Source organism: Solanum stenotomum, chromosome 9 (genome assembly GCF_019186545.1).
Source record: "Solanum stenotomum isolate F172 chromosome 9, ASM1918654v1, whole genome shotgun sequence".
Taxonomy (NCBI): Eukaryota; Viridiplantae; Streptophyta; class Magnoliopsida; order Solanales; family Solanaceae; genus Solanum; species Solanum stenotomum.
In genome coordinates, this window is record NC_064290.1 from 22,518,185 (window position 1) to 22,532,540 (window position 14,356).

Sequence of the window (14,356 nt, forward strand, 5' to 3'; positions counted from 1 at the left end):
AGGGTACTGATTACATCGTTGGAAAGTTGGTACCTGGGTGACAGTGAGAAGGTGTCTGTTGTGTGTCAGTTGGTTGGTCAGTGTCATGATGTGATCCACATGAGTTGGCTTGTCGAGTCTAAGAAAACGAATGTGCACCCGAACAATGAGGAGGTAAAGAGCCATGTGATTGCTTGAGTTAGAAATACTTGCTTCTATACAAGTGTCGTTTAGAGTTCTAGTGCGTCGCTTGAGGACAAACAACGAATTTAAGTTGAGGGTGTTGATATACCGTGAGTTTACGGTATATCTAATACATTTCACTTACAAGTTGTGTGTGTCTAGGGCCTTTTTATATTGTGTTTTTATGTGTTTTATCATGTTTTGCAGGAAAGGTGTTCAGGCGCGGAAGATTAGAGACAGCTGAAGGAAATGCAGAAAAAGGCATCCACGGAGGTCATCTACGGACCGTAGATCCATTCACGGTCCGTAGGTGATGACCGTAGATCAGCAGGCATGGTGTTGAGGACAAATCAGGGAAATCTGACCAAGTGTGGAACCACGGTGCCCATTGACGGTCCGTAGATTGATCTACGGACTGTACTGTTGATCCGTAGAGTGAGACTGTGAGGGTTCCAGTACCTGATTTTTTGAAGATTCTAAGTATGGAGCTACGGAAGGGATTAACGGATCGTAGGTCGATCTACGGTCCGTGTTGTTGGTCCGTCGTTTGCTTCAGAGAAGCTGATTGTTGGATGCTGAAATATTTTCTAAGTCTCGAGTGATGGAAGGGACTTACGGACTGTAGATCCATCAACGGTCCGTAAGTCAGTCTCGTGGATCGAAGACGCGTACCTGAACAAAACTTTTCTTAATTTGTTTCCTTTTTTATTTAGGATTTGTTTTCTATAAATAGGACATGTAAACCTCATTTTTGGGGGTTAGACGCTATTATTCTATTTTTGCTTTGTAACTTTGGAGATTAATTTGCAACCCTAGCAATTATTGATTTCCCAAGTTCGTTTTGAAGTTTTTGGCTTTGCAATTCAAGTTAATTCTCTGGGTTTATTATTCTCTTTATGTAAGTTCATGATTTCTTCATCTACAATTATGAATTGTGTTCTTGCCAATATGAGTAACAAAATCCACAACTAGGGTTGTGGGAACCATGATCAAGTAACAAAGTATGAATAGTAAATAAGCAATTCTTGACTAGTATTTTGTATGCATTGATAATTCTTTCGTTTAGAAGTCTTTTTAACGGTGGCCAACGTTAGAACTCGCCTTGTTACTACTTGCCGGACCAAGGAGGTAATTAACAAGAAAAGAATTATCAACATAGATTTAGTGTCATACTATCTAATAGGCTAGTGTCGATTGGTGCGAAGTAATAACTAAGCCAAACATCGATTATGATGTCTAATATGAGGTAAAGGTAAGGGTTAGTAAATTATACACACGTAGCCGGACCAAGGTGCGGGGTGAAATTCTCTAGATGCCGAACCAAGGATTTAGAGATACCTAACTTATCACTTTGCATGTAATACACTAGAAAAGGATTGCTATTACTAGGATTACTGCGTTATGAGATTATGGGGAACACGTATACCCTAGTTATTTCTCTTATCTTGATAACAACCAAAGTTGAGTTTAATTATTGATTACAATATTACTTATTACTATTTGTTTTACACAAGCACAAACCCCCCTTTTTATTACCTGTTTCTGGAAATAATTTGACTAATCGAATATAGTTGTCGGTTAAAAGTAAAGTCTAAACCATTTTCCTCGTGGGATCGATCCCAACCTACAAGTTGGGTTCTTTACTTGATAACGATCGCTTATGCTTCTGAAAGGAGGTGTAATTTGAGCGTATCAAATTAAGACTATCAATCGATGATTGTAATGATTGGGTTATTGTGGATTTAGCTTTAAAAGGTGGGTCTAAATTCGATCCTATCAATGTAGCTCAAGAGAGTAGATTAATTAAGGTTATGGGTTGTTCTTATTTTATAGGCTTGTCGAGGTTCAAGAGAACTCGCTTAATTCGTAATAGTTGATTGAGAAATGGTTGTTAAACCAAATGACTAGCCTACCCACTAAGATTCAACAGTTTTAGTAAATATTAATCACCCGTATTGCGAAATTTGCAATTAATCAATCACATCCCCAAGGATCCCTCTCTACTTGATTACTCCCTTGTTTTCATAGTTGATAATTGTCACTCTAATCCCCTCAATTGACACTAGTTTCCAAAACCCTACAATTTAAGTTAACTATTTCAAAAATGTCTATTCCTATAACCAACTAGAACACTCATTTTATTTCGTAATTGAATTCTCTACCATATCACTCCCTATGGGATCGACCCCAAATCTTCATTGGGTTTATACTTGATTGTGACTACCTACTCTTAGAATTGGATGAAGTGTAGTTGAGAGTTATCAAAATTGGTGCCGCTACTGGGGAGTGTTGTTTTGAATTCGTTTAGTGATGTCTAGTTGTGAACTGATTGTGTTGTAGTTGAATCAATTTAGTTTTGTTTGTTGTTGGCTGCTCTTGAACAGGTGACGAGATGAGTGTCAACGGGAGCAATGCTAGCCAACTTGGATACAATGATGGCATCGGTAACTTGCACAATGTCAATATAGATCATCTGGGAACTGCGGGTGTTATTTGATTACCTCCAATTATAGGAAATGCAGTGTTTCATGTGACTAGCACTATGTTGCAGTTGTTGCAAATGAAGGGTTTATTTGGAGGGTTGGCTCATGAGGATCCCCATGACTACATCTAAAACTTTGTAGACGTGTGTAGGCCATTTTCGTTCAAGAACATATCTCAGGAGTCAGTCCGACTTCAGTTGTTCCATTTTTCTCTCATGGGTGAGGCTACAAACTGGTTAGCCGACTTACCAAGGGACTCAATTACTTCTTGGGACGAGCTCACTGATCCGTTTTATGTAAGGTTTTTCCCTCCTTCGAAGATGATGGCATTGAGAGATAATATTTAGGGCTTCAAACAATTGTATGGTGAACCAATTCATGAGACATAGTTGAGGTTTCAGAAGTTACTACTCCAATGTCCAACTCATGGACTCCCGAACAATGTGTTGTTACAATATTTCTACCGAAGTCTAGATTCGGTCAACAAGGGTGTGGCTGACCAGCTTGTCCAAGAAGGAATTATGCAACAGCCGTTTGAAATAGCATCTACTCTTCTTGATGGGATTACAAAGATTAATTGTGCTTGTTACACTAGGGAAGATCAAGTGTCTCGTTTGATCTATAGGATGACAAAGGAACAAATAGAAAAGGACCAAGAGCAGGATGAAAACATGGCTAAAATGATGAGCCAAATGGATCTTTTGTCAAAATATGCCATGGGTAGTGGTTCTAAGGCTGTGAATGCAGTTGGAGTTAGTGGAGTGAATCTCGATGAAGTTAAATTTTAAGTTATTTAGAATGAGGAGGTACACTTCCTAGCAAATCGAGGAGGAGATTTCCACCTGAATTATCCAAGGTTGGGTGGTAACCAAGGTTGGAGTAGAGAGCGTGATGATGGTTGGAGAGACCGTGATAGGGAATGACGTGACCGTGCTACAAATTTAAGAGAGAGGGACAGTGCCAAAGAGAGATATGTACATCCCCATGAGAGTAAAAAGCCAAAAGAACAAAGGGTTGATCTTGGAAATTTCTGCAGTGAAGATATGTTTGCGCGCATTCTCAACAAAGTGGAAGGATCGGACAAAGTGCTAAAGGAAATGAAAGATGACGTCTCATCTTTGAACCAAAAAGTTACTTCACATTTGATATCTATTAAGCAGCTGGAAACACAAATGGGTCAAATCTTGACTTATTTGAACCCAAGGCCAAAAGGAAGATTACCGAGTGATACCATGGTCAACCCAAAGAATAAATCGTGAAAGCGTATCTTCATCGTGCCACGACTTTAAATAAAGTGCTTCTTGGGAAGCAACACAAGTTTTTAGCTTTTATTATTATTGTTTGAATAACGGGTGTTAGATGTACAGGTTGAAAATTCAAATTTGTGGGAAGATGATCAATTAGGCGAGCTTAGATACCAATTGGCGACTCACCAAACAAGTCGGCAAGCCCGATTCGAACCACCATTTGGACCAACCAAAAGGCTGGTGTTCTGTAAAACTTGGTGGATAAAAGAGCCATTTGACACTTCACCGAATGGTAGGCGACATAAGTGGGCATCCCCGACTAGCGCGAGAACTGAATGGTCATCACGGCCTGAACTATTTTTCAATTCAAAAACTTCCCTCATTACATATTTTTCGACCTTTGCACTTTCACAACCTTATTTAGATTTTTGTACTTGTTATTTTTGTGTGGGGATCAACTACTCGCAGGAAATTTGTGTGTTGATTACTTATTTACTCGATAACCTAGCATTCATTTATCTACTCTTGAGGTTGGTTATTCGAACCCTGCCATTAAAATTGTAGTAGTTTCCATATGCCAGATCCTGCTGAATTATTTGCGTAATATTAGTTGTTTGAATAATCGTTGTTAGTGTGTGCCCATATCGTATCTTGTTTATGTTTGTGTTAGCTTATAAATGTGAAACCTTGTGTGTTAACTGATTAAAAATTATGGGTTTGCGTTGCTTAACTATTGGGTCTAGTGTGGGGGAAGTCTGAGAAACCCCAATTACATCGATCAACTGATTTTGTCTAATGATAGAGCGGGTGACATCACTCTTGTAACACCCCGAAAATTCTATGACTTAAGTTAGAGCCTCACCTTATGAATAATGACTTAAAAATAGTTAAAATGATGTTTATAAACCTAAACTAATGTAATTGACTTGGTTTGGAAAAGTAAAAGTCTAAACGTCAAGAAACGACCAGGACGTCCGGAAACTAGAGAAGAATGTGTTCTAGTGTGTCCTTAGGTTTTGGGCAGGTTTGGCAGTGTCGTATGACAGTATAATCTTGTGAAAAGGTTTAAAATAGGTAAATATATGTTCCTAGGGTCAAAACGTTCAAATACGACTCCCCGGGGCCACCCTAAGGGGCCCCGAGGAGGACCCCAACCTTAGACAAGAAAGCTGCCAAGGCAGCTTGCAGATTGCACTTGGAGGGAATAGCTGCATGTCGCGCACTTGCTTCCCCAAGGAGCAGAAATATAGTTTGCGACGCGGTCGTGTCGCGGACTCTACTGTCTCGAAATTTAATTCCAAATATCTTCAGGGAACAGCTCCACGTCGCAGACTTGTTCCTCGACGAAAATGCAGAAATTCAGAAATCTATTTTTACCTCATTAAAGAGTCCATTTAAGTGAGGGGTATTTAGGGTACTTTAGGGGACGTGTATATAATGATTTTAAGTCAATTTCTCTCACTTTATTAACTCAAACACAAAACCCCAAAGATCTAAACCTAAAGTTCCTCATTTTCTCTACTCTCTCTCTTCTCAAGAACTCCATTGAAGAAAATTGGAACTTCAAGAAGAAGACAAACTCTCCAAGGTTTCAACTCGGATTTTCATGGTTAATTCGTCAATAAGGTATGGTTGCTTATCACTCTTGGGATTCCTTTCTCCAAGAGGCCCCTTCAAGATGAATTTCAAAATCTCCAATTTCTAGGTTTCAATCCAAAAACGTGGGTCTTCTTTCTAAAGTGAAATTGATGTAATAAACTGACTTTGATTGATGTTATATGAACAATTATGGTTGAATTTATGTTGTATTGGTGGTTTCTTGAACAATTCCCCATAAGACCCATGTTTCTCCTTCTTTTCCTAATTCTAACCCTAGTTTGTGTTAGATATTGATTGAAAGCTATGAATTGAATGTGATGTTATGTAATTCATGTTTGTATGATGATTCTATGAAATTAGGGTTGAGTATTTAAATGAATCCTTGAAGGCTATGAAGGGAATATGTCAATTGCTTATATTGATGTTGATTATGTTATTACTTCATAATTACCTTGTATTATGTACTGGTTATGAATTGCTTGGTAATTGAAGTATGGATGTCCCACGAAGGGCAAGAAGGTATGAAGGTTGGTTCTTCTTTGAACTCAAGTATGAAAGGTGAATTATTTAGATTGTAATGATGTTATACCTAATGTGTTATTGTGGTGTTGATGACCTAGTTTCCTCATCCTTAACCCTCTACACTTGAATTAGCTATGAAGTATGTATGTATATTATGTATGATTGATATATGATTGAAAGGTAGTTCGCATGATTGTAGTGTAATGTAAAGTGAAAGGTTTACTCACTTGCTAAGTGTCTCTAAAGTGAAAGGATTGTTACTCACTTATGAACACATATGAGCTATTATGGTAAGATGTCTACATAAGGGTCTATTAAAGGCTAATGTGAACTTATGTGATGACTAAAGATGATTCCAAAAGGGAATCAGATGCTTAGCACCGAAAGGGCATGTAAATGAGATGGGGGTCTCACGTTTAGTAAGTCCGGCTCCCCACATGGGTTTCCTCACGTTTAGCAAGTACGGATTACCTACGGTATGTGTTGTCTCATGAGATGGAAACCCTCACGTTTAGTAAGTTAGGGTTTCTAGAAGCAATCTCCTTGACCCTTAACTATGTGCCAACATAAAACTCTGGCTTAATGGATCCACCTAGATAGCTATGTACAAATGGTTACACCTTAGGCAAGTGTTAACCCTCTCTTTTCGGTGTGGAAGTAGAACACCGGATTCCATGTAGCTCTTATGGTCTATGTCGTTTATTGCAATATTTCCCTAATGTAAAAGTAAATGAAGGTAAGAAAGGTGTGAACTCTTACTAGGGCTTTCTTAAAGGTTTCTACATAGTGTAAGGGAGGGTATGGGACTTCTCTTGCACATTGCACTTGTGGGATCCTAAGAGATGGTAGTAGTAGTGTTCTCTTATGATTATGATTATTATGACTTATGTGTGTTGAATCTATGTTATGTATGATCATTATGAATGTGGTAAGTTATGATGAAATATGATCTTATGAATGTATGTATGAAGTAGGTTGATTAATGTGATACTTGGCTTTGAATAGGGTTATGGCATTCTTTTCTTTGCATTGCACTAGTATTGCTTGGGCTGTTGGGATGATATTATGTTGGTTTGGAATATGATACTTAATTTGTGTGCATATTGGATTTACTTGGCAAAAAGCATGTTTTGAATAAAATGTCCTTTTATGCATGTTTCAATGGTTTTTATGCATAGTAGCCATACTTAGTACATGTGTTGTACTAACCCATATTTTCTCCCTTTTCCCCAAACATTTAGGTTTGGGCCGTTGAGGATTCAAGCTTACTTCTCAAGACACTTGGAGTTCCTTCCCCAAGTTGGTGAGTCCTCAAGTCCGAGGACAAGACCCTATGATGTAGCTTCCATGTTTAGTTCTTTGCTTATGTTGAAAGACATGGTTGTACTTCCTAGTTGCAAGACTTCTTATTGATGTAAGGGTTAAGTCCCATTTTCGATACTTCTATGTCTAGATGGTGCATTGTGACGTAGTTATATTCTATTTTTCGTATATGAAGTGAAGTTGAACTTCCAAACTAAAAGTTTTAAATTTTCTGTGATTTTATTCTATGACACATGTTATGATGAATGTTAAGGGCTTGTATAAGACCTTTTCGAGGTCGAATGCGCCAGTAACGATTAGGGGGTGCTCTCGAGTCGTTACAATTGTTAAGGGCAAAATACATTAATTGGTCAATTTTGGACAAATCGGGGGAAGTCTGAGTACCCCGAAGTCATTATTGGTATCAGTCTGGGCTTAATTGCATAGAATAGGGGTTTAATTTCAATCTCGTGGGTTGTGGGTTAGAAATTAGAGGTCGGGGTCAAAATTTGGCACGAAGGACCTCTCGATGAGCTTAGCCGATTTTGTTGAATTGTTGGCGATTCGCCCAATGGCTCCTGGATCGCCTTTCTATCCTCCATATTTGACTAAATGATAGTGTAACATTCGGTGATATGTTTGAACTCGCCTAATGACCTTTGGATCACCCTTATGAGCCTCAAGTTTTAGAAAATATTATGTAACATTTGGCCAGACACTTTTAGTTCACCGAATGGTGTCGGCGAATCGCTGAAAGGCCCTGGATATCACCAACTTGTGCTGAATTTGAACAATTTCATTCGGGAACATTTTGCGAGCCCGACCTTGCTCGCCGAACTACTCAGCGAATTTTCCTGCACATATTTAAACTCTGATAATTTTTTGAACAGTTTCTAATGTATTGATTTATTCAATGTTGTTTTGTAGGTATAGTTAGACAAAATGTACCAGGAAGTAATAAACCACCCCGCAAGCGTGCACGGGGCATTGTGATAAATGAAGGTGTTACACCCGCACGAGCTACTCAAGTAAATTTCTTCCTATAGGGGAAAATGCAAAGGAAAAGTTCATGTGCAGCCATGCCCTGCGGAGAGCTCAGGCAGCATGGGCATCTACGACACCCACCTCAGTACTTCAGAGTCAGAAAGTGAGGGAAACTTGGAGGAAAGATTGCCAATCTCCGTGTCTAAGCTGGAGGATGATCAAACTTTCCAAAGGAGGAGAGTGAAGTTGCGCTCTAAGGCACTACATGACCCAGCCAGGATCTCGGTGCCTCATACACCTCCTCTACCTCCAGCACAGGTAGTAGAGTAGATACCTCTGGTGCCACCAGTTCAGGTACCCCCACCTCGATCACCGAACATATTGAAAGCTGCTAGGATGAGAACCATTCTGGAAGAGAAGCAACTGTCTACCGACGAAGTAGTACACAGGTACCCGGAGGTGTGGAACACTATCAAGTTCCACAAATTTGAGATTTTCATTAACCCCTAGGCTCCTACATTCCTTGTTGGGTTCACAAATTTTATGCAGAGTATAGGAAGTTGGTACCTAAGGGGAATCAAAAGACCAATTCTTACACCTGTGGATTATGTCATGGTATGCGGCAGAAGAGTTAAATTCAGTAGCACTGACATCAAATGAGGTGCTAGGGTGCACGATGAATATAATTCACGTCTTGGTGGATCATATACAGAAGAAGACCCTAGATGACTTGAAGGTTTGGCTAGCTCCTCTTATTTCAAATATCACACCACCGTGGATCGAGGCAGGAGTCCTGATAGAGAAGAAAGATCTTAATATGGACTCTCATTTTTGGTTTGGGTTCATCAGCAGTACTATGATGCCATCACAGAACGAATCCATACTCAGCATCCAAAGGTTGCATTATTGGACTACCTCATGGACCGGGATAGACTGAAATCTCAGACTAATTATCAAGCAAGAGATGGCCATGAGGGCCAAGCAAAGTCAGACTTCTCTCCCGTTTCTTGTGACTCCCCCTTTCTCTACTGACAACCGAAGGATAGACGCCGACTACACTAGGGATGAGGCCGAGAAGAGGAGAGCTGCACCAGTGAACACTTCCTCGGTGGTTGATGTGGAGGTATTACAGAGACACAACCCCTTCAACTCAGGCCGGTGAGACTTCAGGTATCCCTGAAACTTCAACTACTGCACCCCCTACTTTTATTCCTGCCTCTTCTACTGCTCCCAGTTCTTATTTTGATACTGCTTCTCGGCCCCCTATGAACCAGGCTATGCTGTTAAACATAGGCCACCTCACCCAATCTATTGATGTACGTGCCTCTCAAGTAGAGGCTATTGTACCTGGGATGATTGAGAAAACTATTGCTATTGTCTTAGCTCCTATTAGAGCTGAGTTGAGAGAGCACCTAGAGCTGATTGATGAACATGGTTTGGCTTTAGATGCCCTCACTATGAGAGTGGAGGCTTATGAGCAAGGTGAAGGTGAGTCTGAGGATGTGACGGCCTTGAAGGTCAATATTGTTGGGTTGAGGCGTGATGTGGATGAGCTGAAATTCATGGATCTTTCTATGTTATTCGTCACGGTGGACCTTCCCGAGGTCCCAAGCACTGAGTTTCCAGCAATTCATGAGATCCTTATGGCTACTACGACTGGAAATGCTACTAAGGCTGATGATGATGTCGAGTTAGAGGCTCTCGAGATCGATGAAGAGGACCCTGGTACACAAGATGCAGTGGTGTATGCTGATTTAGAGGACCTCGAGGGGGCGATGTGTCAGACACCTGTGGAGGTGCCTCTTAGGGAAACATCGATGGTGGGCTCTAATGGAGCAAGGGGTGGAGTTGAGTCGAGCACTGATGCCCAGACTGAGGAGTCACTAATATGCAAAGTTCACCGCCGGCTTAACTTGACAGGGGGATTTTGACTTTTTCCAGTTTTTTTAGGCTTTTTATTTATTTTGCAGGTGAGGACAATTGCTTATTTTATTTGGCGGAGAGAGCTATCTTCATACCTGCCTCTTTTGGGTTATTTTTATGGATAATTTTCTTTTTAGCCTCTTGTGAAGGCTGACTTTTTGTGACTATCAGTTTTGGTTTTACTGTGAATGTGTTGGTTTTGACCCAAATTAAAAATTTGCCACCTCTTGATGTTTGTCAATGTGGTTGTTCTCTTGCAAATTTGAGTGCTGGTTGTGATCAATACCGATGACTTGAATAGTTCTCTTGATTGAATGATACATGTATGCGATTCGAATGAAGCAAAATTTGAGTTACATAAGTCATATGTTAACTCTTAGCATCTCATTGTGACTGGCCGATTATTGAAATGAATCTTGTGATGATCGTTACACGCAAGCTAAAATTGTAGAGTCTTGTTTGATGATTGTGTTGATGACATGTGTGGTGAGATTATCTTGATATATATGTGTGATAATACCTAGAACTTGGCCCATTAGTCCAATCAACTAATGTAGGCGAATGATAGAAATAATCTTAGGTACAATTTCTGAAGAGTGAACCAAAATTGCTATTATACCTCTTTGTGAACACCCTGTAAGAGTGTGAACAATTCTTGCCACCATTTGAGCCTATTCCTTTCTTTGGATGAAACTTGAGCACATTTGACCTCTTACCGTCCCACCTAAAAGCTTCATGGAGCATTGGTCCTTTTTGAATAAGTAAAATTAGGCCAAAAGTAAGAAGTTTGAGAAATTCGCCAAGATGGAACCCCTTTATGTAAAAGAAAACACGAGAAATAAAAAAAGATCAATAAAGAAAGGAATTGTTGAAATAAAGTTTGTACAGTGGAGAAAAGAAATGGGGTGTCCAATGAGTCATGCTTAATAGAACATAAGGTGGATTGTTAAAAATCAAAAATAGTGAAATAAAAAGAGAAATAGTGAAATGTAGGCCATGCTTTATGAAGGTGGAAGACACTAAGCAAAAATGGTCATACCTTTACCCTTAGCCCCATTACAAGCCATGAATAACCTTTGTGACTTTAAGTTAGCTGAAAGTCATATTGGTTGAAAAATACAAGCAAGCCTATAGGTAGAGTCATGCATGTGTTTACCTTTGAGAGTGTGAGAGTTGTTTTTGATTCCTTAATTCTAAAATTTTGATGAGCCTTGTGTAAGCATGGAATCATTCTTGGTATGAGGGCATTCAAATGCTTTTGTTAAGCTTGAACTTGCATTTTAAGCAAGCATTATGAGCTTGAGTTCTATTTGATGATGGCTAATCACAGTTTGAAACTTGTAGTGCATAATTGAACATTGCATGGGTAGTTTGAACCTATTGTGTGCATTCATGTTGAGTCTTGAGTAGCACTATTGGTAGACATTGATTTTGTGTTTTTCTTGAGGACAAGAAAAAGTTTAAGTTGGGTGTGTTGATGAGTCAGGATTTTGACTCATTTAAGGCTAGATATCTAGAGTTTTAGGGTCCTAAATGCCTATTTTATGCTCTAAACTGATGTTAAAGTGCTTATTTGCAGCTATGAAGGCAAAAGAGCAAAGCAAGGACATTACAGGGCAAAAAAGAGCATAAAAGCTGAAATAGTTGAAGAAAAGCAAGGCTCACGATCGCCAAGACCACTCGGCGACTCACCGAGTGGCCCTTCAGCTCGCTTAAAGTTACAACGTGCTAGCCCTGGGAAAAAGCCAACCCATTAATGGAAATGGCATTTCGACTAACCGCCGATTGGATCAGCAGTGGAGATCCTGATCGCCTAAAGTTATAGATAAAGAATGGTGAAGATTCAAGTCAAGAAGGTGATGGAAAGGGACATTTGGCGCATAACCGACCTGGTCGGCGATGCTCGATTACTTCCATCGAATGGCTCCAAAACCAAAAATTTGGGAAAGTATAAATGTGATTTTTAAAACATTTTCAATAGTTCCAAAGTTTTGAACTTATCTCTTAGTTTTTGAGAGTTTCTACATTGGGTTTTTGATCCCTAACATTGTTCTTAGAGTTTTTGAGTAAAAATTTAGAGTTGGGTTTGGATTTTGAACTCATTTTGAACATTATGAAGACCTGCAATTTGTTACCCAAATTGATGGAGAACATAGTTGGTAACACTTTCGTGCTTGTTATAATATTTGGCTAAAAGCCCCATTCTTGGGGGTGTGATTATGTGATTAATTGTTTCAATTAGCTTATGGGTGTTAGTATTTAATGATTTAATTGTTGATTTGAAGTGGGTTCAATTGATAGTTTAGTTTTCATTCTTTAATTGTAGTTGTAAATACAGATCTAGCTTAGTATTCTATGCTTGCTTGAGAAAGAAGTTTTAGAATTAAGACTATCAATCAATGATTATAGTGATTAGGTTTTTATGGATTCAACTTGAGAAAGTGGGTCTAAACTAAATCCTACCAATCTAGCTCGAGATAGTAGATAATTGAGGTTTTGGGTTGTTCGTATTTGTTAGGCTTATCGAGGTTCGAGAGAACTCACTTGATTCGTAATAGTTGATTGAGAAATGGTTGTTACACTTAAAGCCTAGCCTACCCATTCAAATTCAACGGTTTTTAGTAAATAATAATAACTCGTATAGCGAAATTGGCAATTAATTGATCGCATCCCCAAGGATCCCTCTCTACTTGATTAAACCCCTGGTTTCATAGTTGATAATTGTCACTTCCAATTGACACTAGTTGTCAAACCCCTGTAATTTAATTTAATTGTTTCGAAAATGTCTATTCCTATAACTGACTAGAACATTCATTTCACTTCATAATTAAATTATCTATTGTATCACTCCATGTGGGATCGACCCCAACTCTTCATTGGATTTATACTTTATTGCGACCACCTACAGTTTGAATTAGATGAAGTGTAGTTGAGTGTTATCAAAAATGACGCCGCTGCCGGGGAGTAGTGTTTGGAATTCTTTTAGTGAAGTTTATTTGTGAATTGATTGTGTTGTATTTGAATCAATTTAGTTTTGTTAGTTGTTGGTTGCTCTTGAACAGGTGACGAAATGAGTTTTAATGGGAGCAACACTAGCCAGCTTGGACACAATAATGACATCGGTAACTTGCATGATGCCAATGAAGATCATTTGGCAATCGCAGGTGCTATTCAATTTCCTCCGGTTGTGGGCAATGTGGTATTTCACGTGACTGGCACTATGTTGCAGCTGTTGAAAATTAAGGGTTTATTTGGAGGGCTGGTTCATAAGGATCCCCATGACCATATTTGGAACTTTGTGGATGTATGTGGTTCGTTCTCCTTAGGGAATATCACGCAAGAGTCTGTTCGACTTTGTTTGTTTCCCTTTTCTCTAATGGAGGAGGCAACGAAGTAGTTGGCTGAGTTGCTAAAAAATACAATCACTTTTTGGGAAGGCTGACCAAGGCTTTTTACGTAAGGTTTTCCCGCCCTCGAAGATGGTGAAATTGAGGGACGATATTTAGAACTTTATGTGAGTAGATGGTGAACCTATTCATGAGACATGGTTGAGATTTCAAAAGTTTATGCTCCGATGTCCAACTCATGGACTCCTGAACAATGTGTTGCTACAATATTTCTATCGGAGTCTAGATTCAGTCAACAAAGGTGTGACCAGCTTGTTCGAGGAGGGATAATGCAATAACCATTCAGTACAAGAAAGTGGCGATACAACGACATTTTCTAAATGTCGTATTATGATGTTTAAATGTCACAAATTTGTTTACCGACATTTATTTTACATTTGGACCAAATGTCGTAAATTTTAGTGTCGGGGATTTTTTCGACATTTAGGTAATTGTTGGGAAGATTTTGTGACATTTAGGTAAATGTTGAAAGAATTTGCGTCATTTACTTTGCAACATATATGTAAATGTTGGTAAGATTATTACGACATTTATTTGTTGACATTTATATGAATGTCGATAAGAAATATATGACATTTATTTTTGACATTTAGGTGAATGTCAATATGAGATATATGACATTTATTTTCGACATTTAGGTAAATGTCAGTATTAGATATATGACATTTATTTTCGACATTTAGGTAAATGTCGATATGAGATATATATGACATTTATTTTCGATAAT